This window comes from Buteo buteo, chromosome 5 (assembly GCF_964188355.1).
Source record: "Buteo buteo chromosome 5, bButBut1.hap1.1, whole genome shotgun sequence".
In the NCBI taxonomy this organism is placed as follows: Eukaryota; Metazoa; Chordata; class Aves; order Accipitriformes; family Accipitridae; genus Buteo; species Buteo buteo.
The window spans coordinates 17,846,456-17,874,261 of NC_134175.1; the positions used below are offsets into that span (position 1 = coordinate 17,846,456).

Consider the following 27,806-nt stretch of genomic DNA (forward strand, 5'->3'; position numbering starts at 1 on the left):
ATAAATAGCCATCTGTATTTCACAAGTTTTCGGTCCCACCACTTTGCTGCTTGTTTCTATACTGACTTTGTGTGTTTCCGCCTCTCTAAAAATCATGCAGTTGTAGTGGCTTTGAACTCATATGCGTTTATTGCAGCCACAAACAAATTAGATCATGTGCTGAACTTATGCTATAGGCAATAAACTGAATTAAAAATTTACTTATATACCTTTTGATGTGCTTTACCACATTTAGATACCCTTGAATAGATATTTTATTTCGATTGTTGGATTTGTTTAATTTTTTTATTCACAAGTTCCCTATGCAAAGTTTCGGTTGATACTCAAGTAGTTTAAAAAGTATTGCGGTCCTTTATTGATGAGAAAATGGATTACTACTTATAAAAACTACTTCCTTCCCATCTAAAACTGTCTTCCTATCAGGTTCAGAGCCAAAGAAGGAAGATGTGGAGATTGTACAGTATGTTTTGAGAAAATAAGAAGTATGTCTACCTATGTAAGAGTACAAGAACATATTGTTATAGATCTGTTCTCCCTGATTCTAAGTGGGCCGGATGTGAGGCACTTCTGGCCAGGAGTTGTGTAACCTAATTTGTGTGGCACCGAGCCTGAGTTAACATACCTTGCCGCTCAGCATCCAGTTAATGCTGCTGCATGGCTTCCGGATTGGAGCTTTTTCAGACCCGGTGAGCTGGGTGGAGCGGATACATGATTGTCTGTACGCAGTCATGTCAACATGCACTTAATGCTCCCTGAAAGGGATTGAGAGCTGAGGTACAAGTATTCCGTGTGTAGATAGTACAAGCCTTATAAGACCATTGTCTTTAGATTACAATTTTTAATGTTGGGGCCTAGTATGATGTATAACCTTGAGAGGTCTGATGCTTGAATGCGTTGGGTTCTTACAGCTGTCCCTAAAGGTGAAAGAGATGAAAGAAAATTAGAAGATGGAAAATCTGGATTCATCCAGATGTCTACATTTGGATATGTTGTCTTACCATAGGTATTTAAATGTCAATTCTGATGTTGATGTATTTTATTATAAAATCCTATTCTAGATGCAGAGGCGGATGCAACCTTCATGTAAATGGGAGGATTCTTGAAGCTAAATGTCCTCTTTATTTGGTATCCGTACCTCAGAGGCAAATTAGACTTTTTTGCACTTCACCAATGGCACTTCCTTTCCTTATCTCCTCTTGCTTGCCTAGCGCATCTGCAGAGGAAAGTGGCCAGGATATTTCAGCACCTTTTTGTGCCATTTCAGTTCTTTGGAGCTATTGACTGCTGCTGTACATCAGAACAGTCTTGGGACTGAAGTAGAAGGATAGTGGTCATAAGATACAGGGATGCAAACTTTTGTTTTATTCTGTATGGTGCCACTTTCTAATGGCAGCAACACTTTGAACCACAATAACAGGAGTAGTAGAGTACCTAATTGTAAAATTCCTTTGAATAACACCTTGCTGCTCAGTGTTCATAAAAAAAGGTAGTTGGTCGTCCCCCCCCAGGTGAATTCAGGTATATTTGAAAGGTAGAATTTTCACTTAATAGCATGTAGAGCTCTGGCATAATTTAAAATATTTCTTCTATTAATTGTAGCTTTACTTTCACGTGGTGGTTGCAAAGGTAATACTTCTTTTCTAGAAGGACATGTGTTGTCTCTTCCTTAAAAAAGTGTAGATGAATGCAGGCTTCTGACACTAACAACTAGTGTTGAGAGAAGCATTTTTCTGTGGTCAGTTACTTTGGAATGAAACATGGTTTTTAAGTTTCTCGGAGGATTGACTCTAACAGGATAAGCAACTACAGTCAGACCTGACATTTATGCCTGTCAGCCTTTACACTGCCAATTTGTCTACATATTAGTATATCATATATATCAACTTTGTTTCTTAACGTAATATTGCCTCTTTTTACAGTACACGTGTTAAGTACCTGCTGTCCCCAAAAGATTTAATTCCACTGACTCAGAGGTTTTGTTATGGCAGTGGCAAAACAATCTTTTGTCTTATAACTAAAGCACGAATATAAAATTACAGGAAGAATTTTGAAGAGAACTTAGGGTTTGTAAAAATATGCTGCTACTGAAGTTAAGGGGAAGTTTGTCTTCTATTTCAGCTGAAACATAGCAAGCCCCTTGTCAACAGCTTTTGAAAATCTCTCTGAAAAGATAAAAGGAAAATTATTTAAAACAAATGGAATCATATGTTTTGTCAACTTTCAGTTTTTCCTTTACAGCAATTGAATAAAACCATGTAGTTTTTCTAGCAGGAGATCTCACTTTTTGAAGTGCTACGTAACTAAAGGAAGTAAGTCATGTTTGATAAATCTTACTCTTTTTCATTTTTGCAGAAAGAATGTGAAAAATGTACCTCTTTCTTTAACTTTTAAAACATATAATTTGGTGTAAGTCAAGTTTATGCAGAAGCAAGAGACAGTATCTGTTTTAAGGAGATGAAAGCTTTGTTCCTTGTAATGACATTGTAGAAGAGGCCAAAAAATGAGTAATTGCCTACCAGTTATGATGCTACCCAATGGTAATCACTGTACCAAGGGATAATCCAAACAAAGCCTTCCTCATCATTCCTGGAAACAGCTCCCATTGTTCTTGTTCTGGCTGCTTCTGATGATGTAAGGTAATAATGGGCACTAACGCTTTTCATGTTAAATGTTTCCGAGTCTTACATTTGTGAAATAGACTGAAAAGTAATAAGAAAGTCAAAAGTTGTTTAGAGTATTTTCTTACCCAGTCCTTGAGCATGGCTGAGCACATCTCCTCTGTAATGCCTTTTAAGAATTAAAACGATGTTTGATCTCTGCAGAAGACATAAATATACAGACTATAAAAAGTGAGCTGGACATTTTTAACAGTGAGACCTGAGAGTAATTTCCTTCAAGTGAGTGGGCTGTATGAATATGATTTCTTTATTCAGCTCATACACAGACTGATTTCTTTTCTTAACAGTCAATATGAAAACAATTTATTTTAATTTGCAACAAAAGAGGTAAATTTTTTTTCTGGACAAATCTTAATGTTTTGTTCAACTTGTATATATTTTTTTTTAATGCCAGTTTCAGCCAGGTGTAATAAAAATGAAGAGGTTGCTCAAAACCAACTGGGCAGGCACGTTTCCTTCTGTCTACAACAATGTAAATAAGCGGTTGATGGGATGGTTGGGGTTCCTGAGATTCAGTGTCTGCATTAGTACTCAAGCTTTCATTCTGTGGTGTAATTAATGCTTTGGTATTTTATCTAAAACAGAATAATTTCTGCAGGAGGGATTGCTTTTTTACAGGTACTGTAGAATATAAAAGTCTACTGTAGGAGACCAAGGAATCAAAAGGACCATTTGATTGAAATATGTGTTCTGACTCATGCACAGAGAGGCATTGACCCTAATTCCCAAATAGTCTGGCTGTGCTGTTTGAGGTCTGAATTATAAGGTAGAAGGTGAACAGTAGCACTTCGCTTTCATTATTTTAACTGGTTTTGTGAATTTAGTCCCTCAAAATGAGACCCATTTCAACACTTTCCCCCCTCACCTCCTTCTCTCCCTCTCCTCCCCCTTTCTTCCTCTTATCTCCTTTTCTTTACATCTTTCTTCCTATTTATCAAATACATTAATATTTTCAGCTAAATTTTTGGCCTTCCAGTATTTGTGCTCAGTTGTAAAATTAACATGAGAAGCTGGATATAAGCAACATTTATGAGTATATTATATATACCAATACCCAATAGTTACTTCGATTCAATAAGGACAGGGTTTGTAGGCAGAGTTGCCTATCTCTTTTATTACTTCATGAATGTTTTTTCTTTATTTTATAGTCTATTTACACCAATAAATTGGTCACTGGTATATAATGCAAATTGCCTATTGTTCAGAGTTTAGGCAGTGCAAGATTTAATTGATTAATTTCATTGAAATGGATGTAAATACTAACATTAAAATATTGTTTGCTTTTCAGTATTAGATGCTTGATTAGTAATTTGGCAGATATTACAAGTAGGGAGGGTATTTCCTAATGGTTGACAATTCATTGAGTTGAGTGCCAACAGCAAATCTAAAATCCCTTAACTGCCATTAATTAATTACCAGGAAATACCCGGCTCGGGTGGAGTGGATCATTATGCTTCTATTCCATGTAAAACTGTGAAGGGTGAAAAGAAATCAAAATAATGTACAAAGTGGATAGTGCAAAGCTAGCACAGAGACCAAACTCTCCATATTCACTGTAGTTATACAGTGACACAAATAGGCCATTGCAGTTGTTCTATTAGCAAGCACAGCTCAGAGGCACAAACCCAGAACTTCAAGGTGCCTTTAGGTTTAGAACTGCAATGGGTGTAACCAGGATATATGTTTACAATGGGGTAGCATTTTCTAAAATGCACAAGTGAACAATGAAAATGTCTCCTGAAGACTGCTTTCTAACCCATGTTCTTTAAACATTACATTTTATATTCGTATTTGAGAACCACTTTGCTTGTTAATACTTCAAAGCAAGGATACTTATTCACACAGGATAAAATTAGGTTATAAAAACTGTTGCAAGATAGCAGGATTGCTAAAGTGTGTCTTTGAATTTTCTTCTTTTATTATAGGTTACTGTCTACAGTTGCTCATTTATTGCTGTAAATTGCTTTACTAATAAAAATGAAAGTATAGGTAGTCCTTGATAACATATCATGTCTATTTCACTCTAATTATACTATGATTTTCCAATATATCAAAGGAAAAGGTAGGGAAAAAGAGATTTTTTTTTTTTTCCAACACTCCCTCTCCTGAGACCTCCATGTAATCGTTAACCAAGAGAAATCTTATTTTTTATTAAATTAAAATCCTTAGTCTAAGGTATGAGGAATATGTGATTTAAAGACTTCATGATCCTAAGATAGGAGAGATGTATTACAGTTGTTTCTGCTTATACAAGTCCAAGTCAGGTGAGGACTGAACCCAGAGAGATAGTTTTAGTTTCCTTATAGTGAGCATAGCCATTCTTTTGGTGACAATAAACATGGAAAAACTAAAAATAAATAAAATAAAATGGATACAGGTACATTTCACATTTCTCAGACTGCATAAAGATTTTTCTTCTGGTTTTGTGGATGGTTTTGTTGGTTACCCTAGCTTTTCAAAGTAGGTTATAATTTACTATTTTAAAAATTGTTTTTATGGGTTTATGTCGTAACTTTCAGAGGAGCTTTCTTCTCCCTTCCTCCCTCCTTTAACAGAAATATAGTTATACTTGGAATGTACTTACATGCACACAAGGTTCAGCATTTCAAATGTTTTGGGGAGCCCAAATCTATTTCAAGCTAGAATGATAAAGATTATTAAAAAGAAGAAACATGATTATCCCCTGACACATTTCATACAGAGAGAGTGTATATGCAGTTATACTGATCATTTTACCATTTACATTTTTTTAAACTTCCCATTAGCTTGTACAAACTTGTCTTAAATACAAAAAATCCAGGAATGTAATTTAGACAACAGGGACATTCTAAATACTTAGGACTTTCACTTAATTTTTTATTAAATAAAATCAGAATTTGGTGAGGATTTTCCGAGATCACTTAATGTACACCAAGACTCTGTACTGTTCAGAAGCAGATTTGACAGAACATCCCAATTTGCATTAATTAAATTAATTAAACAGTTCCCCCGTTGTTTTTGACCTGGATGTGCAATAATTTTTTTCCATGTCCTGACAGCATCAACACCTGGTACTTGACCCCTACAGTCTTTCCATCATTGGACTTTCAACAGAATCTATACACAGACATAGGAAAGTTATTTTAGGCGGTGGTGCAGGAGGTGGAGACACAAATGGGATGGAGAAAGAAAGGGGGAACTGTAGGAAGTGTACAGCAAAATAGTTCATTTCCTTATATTTATGAAATGAGTGAGTTCCCACACATTATTTTTGACCAGAATTGTGTTACATTTTTTTAAGAACACTTGAGAATCAGTTGATACCAGGGATAGATAAGTCATTGAGCCACTGGAACCTTGCCTTTTCTTTAATAAAATAATTCAGATTTGTTTTTCCAGGGTGCTGTGTCTCAGCAAAATTTTATCATGTTTAGGAAGAAACAGAATTCTAACGTATCTTAAAAAAACCTAAAGAATACTACAGTTATTCAATGGCTAGTTGTTTAAATTTAAACGGTGTTTCCATGGAACAGGAAAAAAGTACCAATAAGAAACAATGTAGTCTAACGGTAAAGATCTTTTGATTGTGAGCTTTTCAGTGATCATTGTAATAATTCATGTACTCTCATTACAGAACAACATATCTTGTACTTACAAATGAAGGGTGGATATTACTGCATAAACTACGTACAATGCCTTTCAAGCTTTTTGTTTAGATGCTGTTTAAATATGCAGCTCACATCTCACTATCACTGCAGTGATACAACTTCAAAGAAAGCAAGAACACACCCGCTTTATCTGATCTAGTAGAGACACAATGGGACAATGAAAACAAGAACATATTTATTTTTTCAGATGTAAACTTAAGGATAAGAAAGGAATGTATTGTATTGCTCTGTTTTCCATGTGGGACACATCTAATAAATATTGTAGTATACTTATTTTTTTAATGAAGATGAAATTGCAGATTTTGTTTGCATCCAGATGCCATACAGGAGATTCAGCCATATTTCTTTTTAACTAGATGTCTCAATTACATTTCTGTTGAAAAAGCAAATATTATATGGCCTAAAACTCAGTTACTGATACCCTAGCCCTGTCCTAAATCTTAGAATCACCAAAGTGATTAATATAATACCACTACTAGGTAACCTGTTAATTTATGGCAGCCACATTTAGAAGTTCAGATGTATAGACAAAAAAGAATGTTAAATGGTCTGATACTAATTGCAATACATTCTGAATGAGGAGAACTGACCAAGTATTTGAAATCTGGTCTCTCTTTACCAACACACTTGTCTTTCCTAGAAAATGCAGGGGAGAGTTCATTTGAGTACCATTGGAGATCAAAAATAATTAATTGTTTAACTGAACTAAGGACAAATGATTGGTATTATGGTATGCATTGCAGAAAAATATGTCCTTCAAGTTCCTTGTAGGTGTACTTTAAAAAAAACAAACAAAACTTTCCTTGTTAAAAGTTGCTTTGGATCTAGTCAGAATAGTATGTTATCCCCTGATTATTTGGTTCCATTTTGTTTCAGTGCATCTATGCAATTTTGAAAAAAGAATACGGTCAGATACTCTGCCGATGTTCTTAAGAACAATTCCATTGGCTTTGTGCAGCTTGTAAGGAAACAAATTGTAATGAAATAAAAAAGACTAAATGTATTCAGGCAGTAAAGTGTACTTAATTTTTTTGAAAAAGAAAATAAAGTTGTATAACCTCTTCATAAGTGTTTCTGTGAATAGATAAGAAGATACATGTTTTACAAGCCTCTGACACAGAGCTGTTCTGCTAGACTATTGTTTCATGCAGAAAAAAGTGGAGCACTGGCAAGTTTGCAAATGATGCACTTGACTATGACTTAATAAAACTCATTTTGAACTCTGTGATACTTTGAGGACAGAAATGGCTGAGGTGGCTTGACCCTGGCTGAACGCCAGGTGCCCACCAAAGCCCTTCTATCACTCCCCTTCCTCAGCTGGACAGGGGAGAGAAAATATAAAAAAGGGCTTGTGGGTTGAGATAAGGACAGGAGAGATCACTCACCAATTACCATCACGGGCAAAACAGACTCAACTTGGGGAAAATTAACTCAATTTATTACCAATCAACCAGAGTAGGGTAATGAGAAATAAAACCAAATCTCAGAACACCTTCCCTCCAAACCTCCCTTCTTCCTGGGCACAACTTCACTCCTGGATTCTCTACCAAACCCCCCCCCAGTGGCACAGGGGGATGGGGATGGGGTTTACAGTCAGTTCATCACACGTTATTTTCTGCCGCTTCATCCTCCTCAGGGGGAGGACTCATCACACTCTTCTCCTGCTCCAGTGTGGGGTCCCTCCCACGAGACAGTCCTCCACGAACTTCTCCAATGTGGGTCCTTCCCACAGGCTGCAGTTCTTCACGAACTGCTCCAGCATGGGTCCCCTCCACAGCGTGCAGTCCTTCAGGCACAGACTGCTCCAGCGCGGGTCCCCCGCAGGGTCACAAGTCCTGCCAGAAAACCTGCTCTGTGGGCTCCTCTCTCCACAGATCTGCCGGTCCTGCCAAGACCCTGCTCCAGCGTGGGCTTCCCACGGGGTCACAGCCTCCTTCGGGCACTCACCCGCTCCAGCATGGGGTCCTCCACGGGCTGCAGGTGGAGATCTGCTCCACCGTGGACCTCCATGGGCTGCAGGGGGACAGCCTGCCTCACCACGGTCTTCACCACGGGCTGCAGGGGAATCTTCACTCCGGCGCCTGGAGCATCTCCTCCCCCTCCTTCTTCACTGATCTGGGGGTCTGCAGGGTTGTTTCTCTTACATGTTCTCACTCCTCTCTCCAGCTGCTGTTTCTATGTCCCCTGCAACTTTTTTTCCTTCTTAAATCTCTTATCACAGAGGCGCTACCACTATCGCTGGTTGGCTCATCCTTGGCTGGTGGCAGGTCTGTCTTAGAGTCGGCTGGTATTGGCTCTGTCGGACACAGGGGAAGCTTCCAGCAGCTTCTCACAGAAGCCACCCCTGTAACCCCCGCTACCAAAACCTTGCCACACAAACCCAATACAATGGCATATAGAAATACATGCTTTGTAACTTACCCAGCACAATGATTAGAGCTACTGTTACAGGAATAATAGTTCTTGCTGAAACAAGGAACATGAAAAGGTTCTGAAATTGCTAATGGGAATCTTGGAATTGGATTTCTTAAAGATTCTTTTGGTCATCTTAGCATTTTATTTCGTTATTGCACACAAGCTTACTAGGAAATTAGATTATATATGGATTTTATTTATTATACCCATTGTAATACAATTAAATCTGTATCTGATTCAGTTTGCAAATATAAAATGGTTTTTTTATGGTTTTTTTTTCAGTTCAGAAAGGTATTAAAGTGTGTGGGAGTGAATATGAGAATATTACTTTCTTTTTTTATATGTACTGTTATCCAGTAATTTTCCCGTCATATTGATTTTGTACATTAAATTGTACATTTAACTTGGAGCAAATTACCCTGGCAGTTAAATGAGTTTGTGGATATGAAGCTTTCAAGCCCTTTATTTTTTTTAAATCTACTTTATTAAAAATCTTTACTAAGATCTTTCAGTTTTACCTTTGTTATTCTCTTCAGCAGTTATCACATGTTCCCTTAGATGCTGTGTATTTATTCTCTAGCATAAATGATGATAAATGTAGTAAAATACTTGTTTTTTCTTTTAATCATTGGTAAAGATGTATTCTATTCAAAAGACATGTACTAAGAGCGTGTCTTTTGAATAAAGACATTTTTATGAGGCTTATTTTTAGGTCAGTGCTTTAATGTCCGTGCAATAGATCCTCTGCTGGTGTAAATCAGTGGAACTATATGAAATTACATCCTCTGGTGATCTAACACTAGGACCTCCTACCACATCCCTTGAAGATCAGGGAAGAGTAGTTGTACTTTTAAAAAACTTATTTCACTTGACATCTCAGTCCTTCAAATTTACCCATTATCCTTTCTCCACTGTAGACCTGTGCAAAATGATGATGTTAGACATGAGAAATTAAACCTTTGTTTGTGTCGTGGTTATTCCCTGTTTTCATCCATAGGTGACCAGTGTACATTACGTATAGCCAAGGTAATCTAAGGTGTAGCAAATGTGATATTTGATCCAGTGTATCTCACTCTAGTGCCAAATTTTAGCTGATACTTGGTTTTGTGTTTTTGCTATTTTTATTGAAATCTACAATGTTTGCAAGTTACAGGATAATCAGAAGACACTGGGAATATACGGGTGTAGTTATAGTAGAAAGACTTTTATCTTCAGTGTCTTTACTACTGCCAAAACAAGTAAGACTGAACACAGCCCAAATTTCAGATCTTGTGGCATTTGCAGGGTTGGCAGTTATGGGATAAAAGTTGTGTTGTTTTCACCAGTAAGCCAGACAACTTGAACATACATGTCATTTGCACATGTTGTCAAGACAATTTCAAGGTAGTTCTATGCACTAAAAAAAAAAGTATAATATTTTACTGAATTCAATTCAGTTTACTATTTTTATGCTTGATGTATAAAATAATTATTATGAAAAAAAATGTTTTCCATGACATGAAATAATTTGCTGTTGTGCTTGACTTGCACATTTTAAACACTTTTTTCATTACTCTGTCTTTTTTAGTGATTTTCAATTCAACTGTCTTTATCACCTACTATTCATAACTTTTTTGTCTGAAGGAACTCACCTTGCTTTAGACACAATGGCAATTGTCTGGTATTAATTCTAACTTTTAAACAAAGTCAAACGGTAGCACTTCTGCTATGTATGCGGTAGGAAAGCTTCAGGCTTAATCTGAAACTATATTCTGCAGGATTATGGGTATGCATATGCACACCAAAGTTAATCCTACTGGAAATAAAAAAAAACCACAAAAGCAAGTCTTCACATCTCTACATCAGTCTGTACAGCTCAAAGCAAAAATTTACATTGATATTTCTGAGAAGGTATAAAGTATTTAGATTTTTTTTTTCCCTTTTAATGTTAGCTACATGTGTAAGGGCTAGACTGAGTATGGGGCTAGTTTTGCCTAAGAATTAAGTCCTCAAAGCAGACTCTAGACATCAGGATAATTTACTGTATAATACACACATCTTGAAGAAGGGTCAGAATGAAAGGTTTATATAAATGGGCTATAACAGTCAATTGGCTATCATCTTAGTCTACCATGTAAAACATAGTCTTTTTACTCAAAAAGAGAGCTGGAGACATGCCAGATGATGTAAAAGCTGAAGTTGAAAGGAAGAGATGCATATTTGAACTCCCATGGTTGGAGGAGAGATTTGATTGTTATACAAATTCTATATTTGATCACCTTCATGTTTTCTTCATTGAAAATGGAATTTGCAATAATCATATTTTTCAGGAGTCAGATCTTGTTGTTGTATGTTAGACAATGTTCTGAATCTGATGACTGAATCAAATGTCAAAAGGTAGAGGACAAACATTTAATTTCTGATTCCTAATTGGGTTTAGGTGAACACTGCATTGGAAGTGACCAGGAAGCTGCTCTGAACTGTGGATGTTCTAGAGCTGTGCAGATACAAAAATCTCTCACTTGTGTCAATGCAAAAACCGCTCTAAGTTTCAGCAGCAAAAGTGAGTGTTTGGTATGTCAGTTTGAAATTTGAATGACACTGTTTCATGCAGTTCTTCCACAGGGTTTATTAGGCCTTTGTAAGCTTAGCCTTAATCCTTTGTATGACTCTAGAAAATTGTAGTTACTTATGAAGTTTAGCTTTCCTTCCAAGTAACCATACAGTCCTAAAAAGGTAAAGATGTCATATGACGGGTATTTTATTCCAGGGATAGCTACAATTCAGGACAATGGACGACTTCACTTTTAAAAAATGCCTTGAACAGATTCCCCTGCTTCCTCCTATCTCCTCCCACCACAATCCTTTCATATGCTGATAAATATGAATTTTTAAATGGCAAAAAACCTATAACATTCTTGATCATTATTTGTTGGGGTTTTTTCCCAGCTTTATAATACATTAATATCACCTCTTCATCCCAAATCAGATCCTAAAATTTTCCTCTTTCTTGTTATTTCTGATCCTAATTAACTTATCATTTATTCAGAATGTGGACACTTCCATTAAGGCGTTACAGTTGTCAAGTAATTGAGGAACACTACTTTTCAGATATTTTGTCAAATGGATAAAAAGTATTTGACTATCTAATACTCAGCTGCAAAGCAATGGAAATGTTCTTTGCTTTTGATTATAAAGTTTTGGGCTTTTGTTTTGGCAGGGTCCTCACCGATGATCCTTCCTCACCTAGCCTTCACTGATGATCTCACCAGTGACATATGTCTTGTCCTATTGCCCATGTTTTCTTGTTTTACTTCATCAGTTATGTCATTCTTTGATGATTTTCCTATTGCATTCTCATCACTTTTCTTATCTCTTTCCACATATGTTTCCTTGTGGCATTGCCTCATTCAGTACATTACATGCTCCAGGTTCCTTGACAGCTTCTAGATTAATTTCTTTTTTTCTTTTATTTAAAGGGTTTGTTTAGCCTTTGATTTATTTTCCTCTTGTGTCAGTTCCTTTCCTGCTATTTCAGTTGTACAGTGCTCTTTCAGTGGTATTAACAATTCCTTGTGTTTACTGGACTGCACACCATTAGGATTTTTCATAGTCACTTTCTGGGATTTTGTATTCTTCTGTTTCTAGCATTTGTTATTACACCTGGACTTAAATTCTTATTCTGCATTTGATTCAGGACATGCATGAGTTCTAAATATACTAAGCAAGTTCATCTAATCAAAACTTATTTTTCCAGTAATTTCTCAAGTAAGGTTCTTCTGCATGCTGCTCCATGCGCTCTTTCTCCACTTCCCCCCCATATATGACTTGCCCCTTCTTAAACTGCTTTTTATCATTTCTTGAATTCATATATAAAAAGAAGCATAGTTTTCCATACCGCTAGTACTTTTATCATCAATTATTGTCAAAGAATAATTTTCCACTTTTTTATGCTTCCATTTCCTCACTCTGAAGATGAGACCAGCCATGGCTAGAAATGACATTGAATTTGGAATCTCTACTGCAGTTCACCCAAGCTACCCTGAGTTTACATCCTTTTATTAGAAAATGTGCTAGTTTCAAATTCTTCATTGCTTTAGGTAGAATTAATACTTTTTCCGAGAAATATATCTTTCTTCTGCAGTGTTTATTTTACTCTCTTTGTATTTTTGTCTTTGTATATTTCTCTTCTAAGTTTTGGAAGAGGATCTAATGATTTTATTGCTGCAAATAACAAACTGCAACAACTCTTATGCAACAGTCATGTTTGATTTCAATGTGGCTGGTTTTAGCTTTTGCCATTTTTTCCTTTGTCATTTAGTTTTGACAGTGGGAGGGGGGACTATACAGTAAGCTATAACTCCAAATCCTATGGAAAGGTGGGGTAGTAAAGGATAAACACAGTATCCTGTTAGGAAACACTGCTTTGTAGGGGAAAAAAAAAAAAATTCTCCTAGATCAATATTTGACGAAGAAAATTTGTTGTGCATGTGTTTAAAATCAGTTTCTAGCACAGTTCACTTGTTCCTGCATTGGGCAGTATCTTGCCATTTTACATGCTGATCTCACATCAATTTCTATTAAATTTTTCATGCATGGCAATGAAGTTGCATTGGCAGTACTTAGATTTGCAGGTGAGGGCATAAGTCAATTCTTCCCTACTCCAAGCTGTAGTTTCTAATGATGGGAAGCTTGTGCCCTGTGATGCAGGAACCTTGTATAGTCACAGAGGTGCAGGTGAGAAAGCAGCTGGATTGGTAGGACAGCAGAGCAAGCAATAAGATGTATGCAAAGGTCAGTCTAACTGCAATCTGAGAATCCCTGCTGTGAATGAGGATTGACCCTATTTTCTTTGGCTCTGCACAAAAGAAAAGCTCTTGCCTGCATGCTCTTGCAGTCTAAGAGAACTGAGTCAATATTCTGTCAATGCAGAGGGACCAACATGAGCCATGTTTCCTGCCTGAAAGCCACAGTACTTCTGAGGTCGAAGTGGCTTTGTGCTGAAGCCCTGCAAGGCTACTCCTTAATGGGAATATCTGGCCCAGAGAAAATATTAGGCACCACTCCACTGCTTTGTCTTTTGCTGTGAATAGCATGTCAATTGTAAAAAAAGCTATTGTCTACACCTCTATTAATCCCCTGAGCAAGGATTTAATGAAAGGTGTTAATTGGAACTTCCTTTAATTTTAATGAGATTTCCCATTGGGAGTGCTAGCCCCAGAAGACACTAGTATCTTTAATGTGCTTGTTCTAATGTTTCTTAAGGCTACTGACAGGATCCATAATGGAAATATGTTAACAGCAAGCAGGATTCCCATGTATCTATAGTAAGCCTGAGGGGTCCATAATCCTTTTCATGTTCTCAGTGTAGGCAGGAAGGTCTTGCTTAGGGTTCATATGAAGCAAAAGTAGACATGCTCTGAAGAAAACCAACTAATGAAGACAATTCTGAGAATGTGTTCTTGAGTGAATTTGACTCTATGTTTGTAATATCTGTAAACATGAAAGGATAAAAGGGAGTGCCTGAATGAGTACTTTGTTAGGAAAAGCAAAACTCACTGCAGAATAGGAAAAAACAACTAAAGAACTAAAACAAAGAAACAAAGGGTAAGCAGGTGCAGAACCTGGAAAAAGAAAAAAATGAGGTCTATTTAAAAATTTTAAAATCTAAATCCAGAGATTTAAAAGTAAATATCTGTTTCCTTATTGTTCTGAAGAACAAGAATATAATTTACACTGATTTACTCCCCTCCTTTTTGATGTTTCTAACTGCCAAGTTGCAACTGCCAGTGATTTATTTTGATGACGAGAGGGTCAATTTTTAATTGTCTTCTTTTAATTTGCATGCCTCTTACATGGGTCTCTACCTCTTCCTTATTTAGGTGATTCAATAAGGATTTAGGAACTTTATCTGTCGTAGGTTTTAGCCTTAAAAAATGAATACTCTGATGAATATGTCCATTGTTATTAGTAAAACAAGCAAACATTTAGAAAACCCAAACTAAAATCAAAGCCATGGGGGAGCTAGACATACATATGTAGTAAGAAAGTGCTTCTGCCATGAAGAATTTATATTTTGAAGGGACCAAATAATAAGAGAAATGTTATTATCTCATTTCAGATTATGGGATGAAGAACAGAGCAATGAAGTGACTTGCCTAATGGTTTAGGACTGAGCTAGGAATAGAATCCAGACTGCCTGACTCCACAGGCAGGGCATTAAAACAGATTGACCTTCTCTCCTCTGTGAGCAATAGGTGAGGGGTACTTGTTTAAGAGCCTAGATTTGATGAAATATACACTGTATATATTGCTTAATGAATTGTGTTTTATCATAATGGGGGTCTTTTTTTAAGGAATTGGTGTTGTAACTGATTAATGATAAATTATTTTGGGGTTCTATGTGTCACTGCTGGAATGATACTTCTTCCTAATCAAAGTGACTGTATCATGTCAGAAGACACTGATATTTATTTTTCAGGGAGTAAGTACCAGAAAGTGCTGCATAGGATGTTCTTTCCTATGCAGCCCTTGTTAACATCTATCCCTGAAACACATGGTCTAAGTCTGAAGGAGTGAAAATAAATCTGTCACCTAATATGGTTTAGAATAGAGATGCAAAAGTCAGGGTTTTTTGGAGTTAGTATTGTCTAGTGTGTACTGCTGAGAACTCATCCTTTAAAACCAGCCACAGTGATATAGCAATATATGTCCTAAGGAATGTTCTTACAATTTACCTCTATAGAATAAATTCTCCAATTATGAATTAGAATTAGAATTCCAGCCCTGCTGGAGGCTGAGTTGGGTAGATTTTAGCCTGAGAGATACAAAACTTGGAAAAACCTGCCTGGAATGCTGTCTCTTTCAACTGACTTTAAGGAAGGTGTGTCCAAGGCAGAAACAAACAAACAAAAGACCTAAAATTAAAAATGAAACTAAACAATGTTTAGAACACACTGGAACTCACAGAAGAGAAAAAATTTGTTACCTAATTCCATAGAAAGTGTATAGAAAGGTGAGCTGTAAGATATGTAGAGACTGGGATTTAATTGGGACCTTCTTTACTTAGTACATAAGTATTGTTAAGTATGATAAAAGGAAAGGAAGGGAAATCCTCACTGTTCTTTAAAGGAGGAAAGTACCCCTGGTTTTGAAGGATTATAAATTTATTTTCCTAAGGCCTACTGACTTCCAGCAGAGACTCCATCTGCATGGTAACTAAACCTTTTGGGGCAGGGGCTGTCCTTTTGTTTTGTGTTTGCACAGCATTAACCATAGCAAAGTTCTGGAGTGCTGTAGCAATAAAAATGTGGCATAATGGTAATTCACTGGGAAGGACATTGGGCAGACTATAAGATATATGAAGCTAATATATCCTTTGAAGGACATTATCTCAAAAGAGAAAAATCCTTCCTTCTGCTACTGCTGAGTTCAGAAACTTTCTGTATATGTTGTCAGGCCACCTGCCATCCAAAAATTAGCTTTGTGCAAAGGGTTACCTCTCTTCTCATTCATTTGGATAGTTTTCCCTGGGTTCATTCCTGAGTTTGTTTCCAGTTGCCTCTAACTCCCATTTTAATGGTTATGTCTGAGTGACCCAGCATTGCAAAGCAACTTCTGCTGAAATAGGGTTTTTTCCCCATTATCATGTAAAAACTTTTAGATGTAGAGAAATTCTCAGGCTTCAATATGAAACCACAAAACCTGTTACTGGAGTTTGCTCCAAAGCATTATGAACCTAAATTAGAATTTCTACCAATATGGAAGCTGAACTTACCTGGTTTTGGCTTTGTGGCATTTTATGTCAATCTTGTAGAGAAAGCATTAGATTTGTCATTTTGAAATATTTTAGCAGAAGGAGCCCTTATTATAAGTAACATGAACAAGTAATATCTGGTAATGGATTTCTAGCTCTGTCAAAATCAGCAATGTAGTGACCTTTTTTAGAATGTTTAAAATTAGAAAAAAATCTGGAATTTCTTTGCCTTAAAAACAAAAAAAACCCAAACATTTGTAGTCTCATTTTGTAGTAAGACAGGAAAAAGAGTTCCATTTATAGTTTCTTGTGTAAGTGTAAAATAACTGAATTTCAGCAAACCTGGCTTCTAGCCAGGCTTTGTATGACCATATTTGTCTAATACAAATAATTCAATGTTTAATATGGTATTGGAACTACATTCTTAATTGTATAGTTCTTTGTGTCTTTAAGAAAAAAAATCCCAAATCAGAACAAGTAACTTTGAACAAGTCAGGCATCAGCTTAATGTCTAAGTGTACCAAGACTATGGGTAGCAAACTGAATTTTCAAAATACTAGGATATGTAAAGAAGCTCTTACCACCACCGTCTATACCTAAATCTGTTTTTGAATGTTCTGGTTTTTTCTTATTTCTTTCTTTCTTTTTTCTTTCTTTCTTTCTAGTTCATCAACTGTTCTCAGCCAAGCACTGCCAACTGAACATTGTATGTGCACATGCAGGTGGGTACAACTTAGAATGTTATAAATGGATTTTAATTATGACTGCAAAGTTTTGCTTACACTATGATGATAATGAAGAGGAGAGAGACTTCTGTATGTTATTTAATGTTACTGCAATGAAACGATCTACTTAAAACATACTTCTGGCCATCCCTCATGATGTTCGCTGCCATTGAGAGAGGAAGGGTCATCCTATAACAGCAGAAGTTTCACTCAGTGTTTAGCTGGATACTTGGTTGTGGAACCAATGAAAAAACAGATGTGGAAGAAGGTTCTCAACCAGCTAACATGAGGGAGAAGACCATCAAGTTGTTAAAGCTGAGTCCTTGATGTACTGCCCAGTTTGTCCTCATGCACTGGAGAGGGAGGATGTGGGTATTTGTTTGAAGAACTGGTGTAAAGAGTATTTTGCAAACTGCTCTCTGTGGTCTTCCTAATGGTGCTAGCCAGAGCGCTACTAGTTAGGAATGCTCTCTCATGCATGCAGACTGTATAGAATTTAGACCATATTAGAAATGTATCTGCAGTAGTTGAATTTTGATGAAGTTGTTATGTAAGTCCAATTTCTCCCCTATGCCACCAGCTCTTTCTCAAAGAGGTTTTCTCTATTGTTCAATAATAGGTATTTTCATTGTTTAGGATTATTCAGTAAAACCTTGAGTTTATTTATATGACCTGAAAATGGTAAAAATTAGTAAAGACCTTTATGGGTATACTTTTTTTTTTCCAGCCACACCTTGAATATTACTCCCCTGAGCAGAAAAATTTAATCTGCAAAGTTTTATATGTCCTTTGCATTTTTTTTTCTTTTTCAGTCAACCAATGGCTCCAGTCTAGTTGCTTTATTTGTTTCCTTTATTAAAAATAGACTTTCTACTATAGCTTTTTTTGGTTTTAGTTAAGTTTTATAAAAATTAGTTTGTTACAAATAGTACATATGCGGCTTCATTGCAAGATAGAAACATAGATAAATTTGCAGTATAGGAAGGGTAGATAGAACCACCCATTGTATTAAAGTTTCCTGATAACTCTTCCTGTACAATTGCATTTTCTGCTGCTTATAAATTTACAAAACTCTGATTTGGGGGATTTGATTTCATTAAAAAATACAGCCAAGATGTTTTAGACATTTCCAAGGAGCTGGAAAGATGTGCTGAATTCCAGAAAAATTTCAGATGTTCCCACTGAGTTTGAAATTTCTTCAAAGATGATTGCTAATATTGATGAAGTGGTAGGTGTTTGGTTTTTTCTCTTCACAACTCAATGAGATTTTAACTAGTTAATTCCAATAGATGCCAAAGCCATGTTGTTACTGAAGTTAATATTTTAACAATTGACTAATTACCCTGTGTGCCTTCTTTGTAGCATATCCAGCCTGAAACCTTATTATTATTATTTTACATTTCCATTATGGTTGCACACATGGTCTTCAGCTGATTTGTGAGTGCTGTGCTGAATATAGTACAAGTACCAGCAATCAGTGTCTGCTGCAAAGTATCATGAAATTCTGAAAGTATGTCCTAAGCCCTCTTAAAAAACCAAGCCTTTTCACAGCACCTCAGGGAGAAATCCCCTAAATTATGATACTTAAAATTACTTCCAATGCTATTAAAAAAATCTTGTTCTTTCAAATTTTTCAGGTGTAATAAGAGACCTCATGCATTCTGTATTAATTTCTTTAAGTACTATATTTATAGCAGTGGTGATCAAACCTTCAGGGTTCATATCTGTTGTTCCAAGTTACGTTTACCTCTTATGTATATATTAATATGTAACATGAGCAGGAGGAGTCACCTTTGGCTTGTTTACTTTCTTTTTTTTTCTTTTTTTTTTTTTTTAACAATTCTCTTGTTTTCAGCAGCATATGAGTTCCTATGAGTTTTCCAGTAATTTTAAAATTTTAACTTTTCTTAAAGATGATGTGAAGAAGCCTCCTACACAACTCGTGCAGTGGGACATTGAGCTGCTGCTGTAAAAGTTAAAGAACTGAAGAAATCAAAACAGCCAGGTAAATGCTATTTTATACTGACAAAGATTGAATTGCAATACGTTGGTGTTTTTATCCACAATATTTGTGATTAAGTTCTTAATCTGATGTAAATCAGGTAACTGCAATGGAACTACACTGACCCAAACCAGCTGTAAATCTTTTGGTGATTTCCATAACTTATGCTCTGGCTTCCAAGCCCTCCTGGTTTTAGTTCTATAAATCAAAGCCCAACCAGTGAGGTTTGGCTGTTCTGAGAGATGGCATCATAAACTCTTGTCACTCCCAGAACATCTTACGCTGAGCAGGGAGGTGAAATGTATTGACTGAAGTATATAGAGCAGCTTTCAACACTTTTATTGGATATCTATGATCTGGTCTCTCTTCCATTGGAAATAGAAGTATTCATACATTTATGGAAACTCTTTTCATGATTTTTGCAAAAAAGTGGAACAGTTTCAACAAGCAAAATTTACCACTACTCAAGGGATAATATTCTGAGAGCTCTGTACATTTCTTACAAGTGGAAAATACCTTGAGCTTTAATAAAGGCATTATAGATTATAGCAGAAAGAAGCAGGGGTTTGTTGCTAAAGAAATTGGGTCATCTGTGATCAGAGATAGTCAGAGATTTCATGAGAGAGAAGCATTTATGTGTCTGAGTTGCTTTACCAAAATTATATTATGAATCTGTTGTAACAGTTGCTGTAAACATCAGGATTGTAGAGAAAAGGTTTAAAAACAGAAATGATTTGTAAAGTAAGAAAAAAGAAGAATTGAAGTAAATGACTACATTTGTATATTTAAAAAAAACAATTTTCATGCATGTATTTGCAATATTTCATAAATATGCATGTTCAATAACAATGTAAATAATAAGATGGATGAGCCTTAATTTGATTGAATTTCATGTTTTACTGTTATCCTAGTAGTAGTTCACATTTTTTGATCTTCAGCATTTTGGACCCAATTTTATAATCTTTTCCACACTAGTAAGTAATCATTTTAGCAAATAGTTTTGTTGCTGGGGTCAATAGGATTAATCATTTTAAGGATATGCTCAATAAAGAGTTCCAAAACTGAGGCCTTTGGCTTGCAATGTGTGTGACTAGGGAGCTCTCTTGTCTTCCCTTTAAAGAACATTGCAAACTTTTACTAATTTGCCAGGAAAACACTGTTCAAAAACCTAATGCATGTAATAAGTAAACAAGGAAATGTTAAGAAAACAGAAGAATGTTTGTAGAACTGCCAAGCTATTTTAAGCTTTGGAAATGATCTCATAATATGGAAAAATAAAAAGGAATGTAAATTACTTATTTAGTAAAAGGTGAAAAATGACAAGTTGCGCTGGTATAATTTTTCTTCCTGATAGAATTCCCAATCTTTTTGATGAATGATTCAAATGAAAATGTTGTGCTTATCATTTAAAATGATAATCAATGATTAATTCTTTGATTTTTGGAGATGATGTTGTTAGCAATTTTCTCATTCTGGTGTCTGACAATATTCTGTTTGACCCACTGCACATTTTTTGTGTGTTTGTGTGTGTGTGTGTATGTCAGAGTACAACTCCTGTCCCCACTATCAAAGCATGAGATCATCTTTAACTCCAATCCCTTGTCTACCACTGTGGGTTGTTCCAAACAAACCCCATCTTTTCTTCCTTCCAGCATTTGAAGCCATTTTCATCAGCTACCCTGACAGTCAGATTACTAATCTGAGTCCTATTCTCCCTACATCTATGGTAACTAATTAAACAGTAAATTAACACATATATTAATGTATGACATGCCTTGGTAACAGTGCATGAAATCCTGTAATTCTTTTTTGTACCTCTGTTATTCTTGTACTTATTTTTTATTCATTGGATTACTTACCAACTAAGATTATAAATTTTTTCTTTTATTGTTATCAGAAAAAAATTGTATTGATCTGGGGAATTTATTGCTTAGTAAAAGCAGGAGAATACTCAGGAGAATCAGTGAAGAGAATCTCTTTTTCCTGAGAATGATATGTTGGATAATTTTGAATTTCAAAAAACATAAGTATCATCTCATTCCTGGATAAAAATCTTGAGATGTTACAAATTTCTTCTTCACCAAACAGGCAAAGTTTGAACAAAACAAAATGTTTTTGACAAAGAGAAACGAGTCCCAAAGTTAAATTGCAAACTTTGAGAAGTATATGTTATTAATGTAACAATCCTGCTGTTAAAGCAAATACTGAAATGATAGGTTAGATATCATGGTTTTTGCACAGCCTTCCTGGCTTCTCTTTTTCTCCACAGCTGGCTTCCAGTTGGTTTAGTATTTGATATCAAGTGCATTTCTAAATGAATTCTGAAGAACGACTTGGGAATTGTCAGATGATTGAAGATCAGTCTTGGATGCCCTGAATAAATAGCAAAAAAGCTTGCATTTGATGCTTTCTGAAATGCAGGTATTGGTTGGTAGAGCAGAATTACATTACCATATCAAAATGTTCCAGGTTAAATTTTCAAAGACATAACTGATATCACACAAAATTATATTTTCTTGTTTAAGTAGGATAGCAAATGAAAACTCATTTTGACTTTTGTTCAGTTGGTCATATGTCTAGGGAAAAATTCACCTAAAGTACTTGAGATTTAAAAATCTGGAATTCAGTTGCTAAAAAGTCCATTTAGCAAACTCTACTGCCTTTTGTGAAAAAAATGGGCTGAGTGTTTTATATGACATGTAAAGCTCTATTTTTACATTGGATAACTTGGTGAGTTTCCCATAAAGTCACTAAAAGCCTGTGAAGGTTCAGTAGTTTTATCCACAACACGGTTACAAGGGACACAGTTTTGAAACTGATACTCAGAATTATGTGTACAGTTCTTTGTCATTCTTTGACAGAAATATTCCATGCTTATTTTGGATATCTTATGACATATTGAGCACTACATATATTTAGAATCAAATCCTTTGGAATCAACATGCAAATATAACAGGGTTGACATAAAGGCACAATGTCTAGCCTTTCACAACATGTCAGTTGGTACGATCAGCTGATCAGTAAATTTGATCCAAAGCTTTTAAAGACACTTTCCTGGACATTTCAAAGCAACTTATTTTTGCACTGACATTGTATAACAATGAAGCTATTTTGGTGTGATTCATATCCTGGTGTTTGTAAACACTGTGATAATTTCTGCACCAAATGGTGTTTCCACTAAATGCGCAAGAAATGAACAATATATGTTCTTAAATACTCTCATGTTAACATGTTGTCTTGAAATTCAATAATTGAGTGTTTACCATTCTAACTGAGATCAGTTGTTTATGACACTCCAGTTAAAATAACTCACCATCATACAGTGCTGTTATTTTGTACTGCTCTGTTGATTTCACAGGCTTTGCAAGGCAGTGGCTACACAAACCTATGGACAGATTACTCTGGCTGCCCTAGCCACCCTGGTTCAATTTGTGCAAAATATTGTCAGTAAGATCATTTACTATGCCCATCAATCAGACAGTATTCTTCTTCTCACTTCTTTCTTTCTAACCTCTGAAATGACTCTGTTTTTCAATATATTTTGCTAACATACCTACAGGCTTTTCCCCTAAGGCATATTATCAACTCATTACTATTAACTGGAATACAGTAACAAAAATTACTTACCTTATTATCAGGTAGAATTTTCTGATTTTCCTGATTTTTTTTCAGTTTGCTTTTGGAGGTTTTTTTGTTTCCTTGTTTGCTTTCTGGTAACACCGTAACCTCTTCACCATAAAGGCACTGTCTCTCCAGATTCCTATAGCAGGTAGTCCTGATCCTTTATGGAGTTTTGAATATTACAGAATAAAAATAAATGGTGATAATAAATAATAATCTACTCATTTAAGCACTGACTATTACTATTAAGGTGGAGTTAATAACAGTTTTGTGTTAGTTCATTCTGGATGAAAAAACCCCCTAATGATAAAAAGCACATCATCTGTTACTGCAGCCAAATATTTGTAAACTGAAGTTGCTGAGAGCCTAAGTGGTAACAGTCATCTTGCAAACAGATGGGACAGTCCTGTGTTTGTGAACTTTTGCCCTAGGAAGCAAGAGGGTAAACGAAAGGAGGGAGGAGAAAATAGAATCAATGCTCAGTAATTATTACTTATTGCACAGTATTACCTTGCAATTATTGTGTCCTTCAGACACATGTGTATAATAAATCTCTATAAATAGTCTCAGCATAATTCAGACATTGCAGGTAGGTGTCATTTTGAAAATTGCCATTGGATGTTTGTATGGTTGTTGGGTTGGCTCCTTTTTCTTAGCCACAGTAAACAAAGTGACAGAGTGGTGTGCTAGACTATTAATGATGTCATAGGTTAAATTACATTCTATAAACAGAAATTTATACCCTATACTTTCAACTGAACTGAAAAATCATTTAAAATTTGAAATAAAGAATCTGTACTTTTTATGTCTTTAAATCTTCTACTTTGAAGTCTAAATCAATTACATTCATAGGGTTTGTGAAGGTGTCTTAGTGTGGCCTAAAATTTAGGTGAGAAGGTAATGTATTTAAGAATGATCACTTTGTTGTGCCGTAATGTTAAGTGCTCCTCTTCTTTAAAGACTGAACTTAGTTGCAGAATATTTTCTTTTTTTATGTTCTAGAATTCCCTATACATCTTGGATGCCATTATTGTAGGTTGTTGATATTCACTGTTAGTTTTATATTTTACATCCTGTTTCATAACTGGCAATGCCACAGTTTTATGCACAGTGAAATTGTTACCACTTTCAAATCTGGTTAGGTAGGAAATATTTTCTACAGACATTCGTACATGAAATCTATGAGTGGTTTTGTTCATTACCTTATGCTTTCTGAAATATACTTTATTATTTTGCAGCATCCTAATATGCTCATCATATCTCTCTCAAACTCACTGACACTATTCCTCCAACCAGTACAAATTGTCCACAGGCTACCACCATAACCAGCAAGACACATCCAGTACAAGTCAGCTGGGAACAACCTGAAATTAGTGCCAACAGCGGAGATGCTTCTATATCCAATGCCTCCTGCTTCCAGTACAGGACTTGTCAGGTTCAGTATACAGCCCATGGTGAAGCTGGAAACACAGCCTTGTGCCAGTTTAAAGTAATCATCAAAAAGTAAGTGCTATTTTAGGATAAAGCTTAACAAATTTGACTTGATACTGCTGCCTCCTTCATAGTTCGGTTTCCAGTGCAAAACTCAGTGTCTGTGTTTGTTTCCATGCACAGTTTGATATTGGGTCCACTATACCAAACAGCATAAATATTTTTAGGTTTAAAAGTAGTTTTCTGCCTAAAAGTTTGATGCTAGTGAACCAGCTCTTTTCATGGAGTATCACTTTATTAGTTCAGGGAAACTCTTGTTTACTAGGGAATATTTTTTATAAAAACTGTTATTTTACCATTTGCTTGAGTCATAATCAGTTGAGGGCTTTGGTGACCAATGACCTCTAGTTGTCTTCACTGCAATCTGATCACTGTGCTTGATGCTGTGGACAGGATTCTACAATGTTTGTATTCTCACTAATAAAGCCCTGCATTTACACAGTGAGACTTTCCAACATTTTAGAATGCTTCACTGAAATATGCTGAGCAATAATATGATGATGGACTCTCACAAACAGACATTTGCTTGGAAAGCTATTGCTGTTGTTGCAGTCCCTCTGTGGAGCATTCTGCTTATGTGGATGCTCTCTTTAAGCACTTTGTTACAAAGGCTGATCACTTGTTCAACAAAGGTAAGTTTAAAGTAGTTTAAGCTGTGTAACGAGACTCAGACTTTGTGCCAAAGTGAATGAGATATGCCTAGAAATGCCATTATGCCTTTCTTCAGCAGGAGAGGGTCAAGAGGGTGGGAGATTTGATAAAGAACATTAGTAAATCTTGAGAGTCTACCATCTCCAGTTAACACAGAAGTTTTTAAACTAATTTAAGAGTGTTCTCATAAAGGATTGATAGCTTTTAAGCATTAGATTGACTATCAATTCTATTTGTGTAGCTAAGCACTCTAATATGCAGAAAGAGAATGCTTTCTAGTCATTGGAACTTTTGAGAAGGTTTTCAAGCTTATTGCTCTAAATTCAATGAGCGTTTTAAAAATGTAACCAAATGTTCTGAATTAAGGTCATAACATTGAAAAAGTAGTTACTAAAAAAAGTGAAAAAAAGAAAGCTACTTCCTCTGGCTTGGTTTCTTATAGAATACAAAGCATGACTACAAAAGTTCATTGACATGATTGCAGAACATTAAAGAATTTTACTGAGGATGAGAACTACTTCCATAAAACATCAGGAATGGTTTTAATAGGACTTCCAAAGAGCTTTTTCAGATGTTTGGAGTTTGCATGTTCTCTTTGTGTATTAAAACGTCCTACAAACATATTTAGCACTACTTAGCCTTATATTCTATAGATATCATCATTTAACCTGCTTTTTAAATTCTGTGGGAATAGTCTTATGCTTATTTCATTGTGAATTTCAGATGGAAGTTGTGGTTTCTTGGGGTTTCTTATATGTACATGTATTTTAAACATATTTTATGAAAATACAATTTACTACCTGCCAAACTTGAGCAGGACTTCACTTTGGGGAGGAAAATAAAAACAAAGGTTAAGGTGACAGTGGTTTGCTGTAAATGGTTTTACGTCTTTGAATGTAGACATGTGAATGCTACAATAAATTCATAATGTTTTTAGTTGGCTTGTACACATTGTTTAGGAGTAAAGCAATAACATAAGTTTTCTTAGTCAGAACAATACTGCACCAGTTGTGAACAGCCAAGCTGACTGACTTGTTCAAGTTCTCTCATTTATTTTAGAAAACTAGTTTGGCTGCTTAACAGGAAGTGACTTCAGTAAGGAAACACAGTAATTGAAACACTAATTATCAAACATATAGTAAGTATCGAACACTCCTTTTTCTAACTCTTCCAACAAAATGCATATGAACTCAATGTAAGAAAAACATTTATTTGCAGTTTCTTGTCTTTAGTAACTCATTATGTTACATGCAGCATGATTCACCCTAGAAGGTTTATCTGACATGGGGGAGGCAGAGGGAAGAATGAAAAATTCTAAGACCACCTAAAATATATCATTCAGTTGTAGGCAGTGATACTGTTTCCAGGTGAAGTAGCTCAGTCATCTGTTTGGAGGAAAATCCTCCAGCCCCTGGGCCTTCTACCCTTTGTTCCTGATCATCCTGAGACAAGCAATCAGAAAATCTCTAGCTTAGGGACTGTAGTGCCCCCAGGGCTGCTGTTGCTTTTTGTCAAACATTGAATTTGGATTGCTGAAATTGCAATGTGTCCTCTAAAGATTGTTGTTAATACATTTTAAGGAATTGAAGTAATGACAAAAATTGGAGAGCATTCAGAGCAATTTACAGACACTGTTCAAAGTTCACACTCTTTTGCTGTCAGTGAGAAGGAAAACAGCCATTAAAGAGTGAATTCACAAAAATACATGACAGGCAACAGAAGTATCTTTCTTAAGAGAAATTCTAGCTTTGGAGAAAGCTTCTGATGTCTATGGGTAATTTTTTTTTTCCAGTTTTTACTTTCTTTACTTCACACATATAAATTAAAAAAAATAATATCCATACTATGGGTTGAAAAAAACCAGTGTCAAATTCATCTGTATTTTCATTTTGGTGGACAAGTCATCTGCACTCTACTTTCAGTATTATGCATGGCTTCAACATACAACTACCTAACCTCTATGAATAGTGTGACAGATAAGCTCATCCTGTATCTCTGAAGCTGGAAAGAACTCTTTTTTTATATATATCAATTTAAAGTATAGGGACCTTCTGGTTTTTTTTGTGACTAAGAATACATAGCCTCACCAATATGCTTTTCATGCGTGGTCAGCAATGTGCCAGCAAGTTTTGTTAAGTATACATTCTGCAGGTAACGTGAAGAAAGCTGTAAGCAGAGCCTAGCACTCCTGTGTCCATAGTTGAATATTTGTCATTCTGGGGAGAAATAGAGAGATACAATAATAGGTACTTTGTTGTAGGGGAGAACAAAAACATCCAAAGGGCTGTGTTGTATGAACAGAGTAAAAATAATTAAATAAATAAGAAAGGGAATATTTTCACTTCTTTTAAAAAAATATCATTTGAAAGATAGCTATGTCAGGTATTTTTCCAACAGTTGGTACTTTTCTGTGTTAATTTAAAGAAACAGGCAGAATACAAACTTGTGGCCTTTGGGACTCTCCATTACAGCAGGCTACAATTTGATGACTTCTCAGCGCTTCAAATATGTAGCTAAACACAAAGCAAATGTAATAGTATAGGGATTTAGTTAGACACCTAAAAGAAGAAACAGGAGATCATCGCAAAGGCTCAGAACAACAGTGGAAAGAAACAGAAATGTCAGCCTATAGCTAAACAATAATGTAATTTATGATACTGGATATAATAATCACGGGAAGAAGGTGAATGCGTGAAGATTTATAAGTAGGTCAAAGTAAACGTCCTGCCTGCCATAGCTGACAGAGTGTATCGGTTCCTTTGGAAGGATATCTTTATGGAGACTTTTTGCCTAACCTAGCTGCATGAATCAGCAATCTGACACTGCTGCTTTGCAATGGGA

General features: G+C 35.7%; 1 long non-coding RNA gene across 8 annotated transcripts in view; it reads left to right on the forward strand.

Moving 5' to 3' along the window:
* Window positions 1-27,806, forward strand: part of LOC142031094 (uncharacterized) — a 141,832-nt gene that overhangs the window by 82,507 nt on the left and 31,519 nt on the right. For 7 of the 8 annotated variants that reach the window (XR_012650405.1, XR_012650407.1, XR_012650409.1 and 4 more), the window contains exons 3-6: window positions 17,141-17,197; window positions 19,114-19,205; window positions 24,136-24,326; window positions 26,025-26,103. This is a non-coding gene — a long non-coding RNA (uncharacterized LOC142031094). Of the gene's footprint in view, window positions 1-14,854; window positions 14,977-17,140; window positions 17,198-19,113; window positions 19,206-24,135; window positions 24,327-26,024; window positions 26,104-27,806 lie in introns of those variants that run through there. The other variant, XR_012650410.1, reaches the window with a different exon arrangement.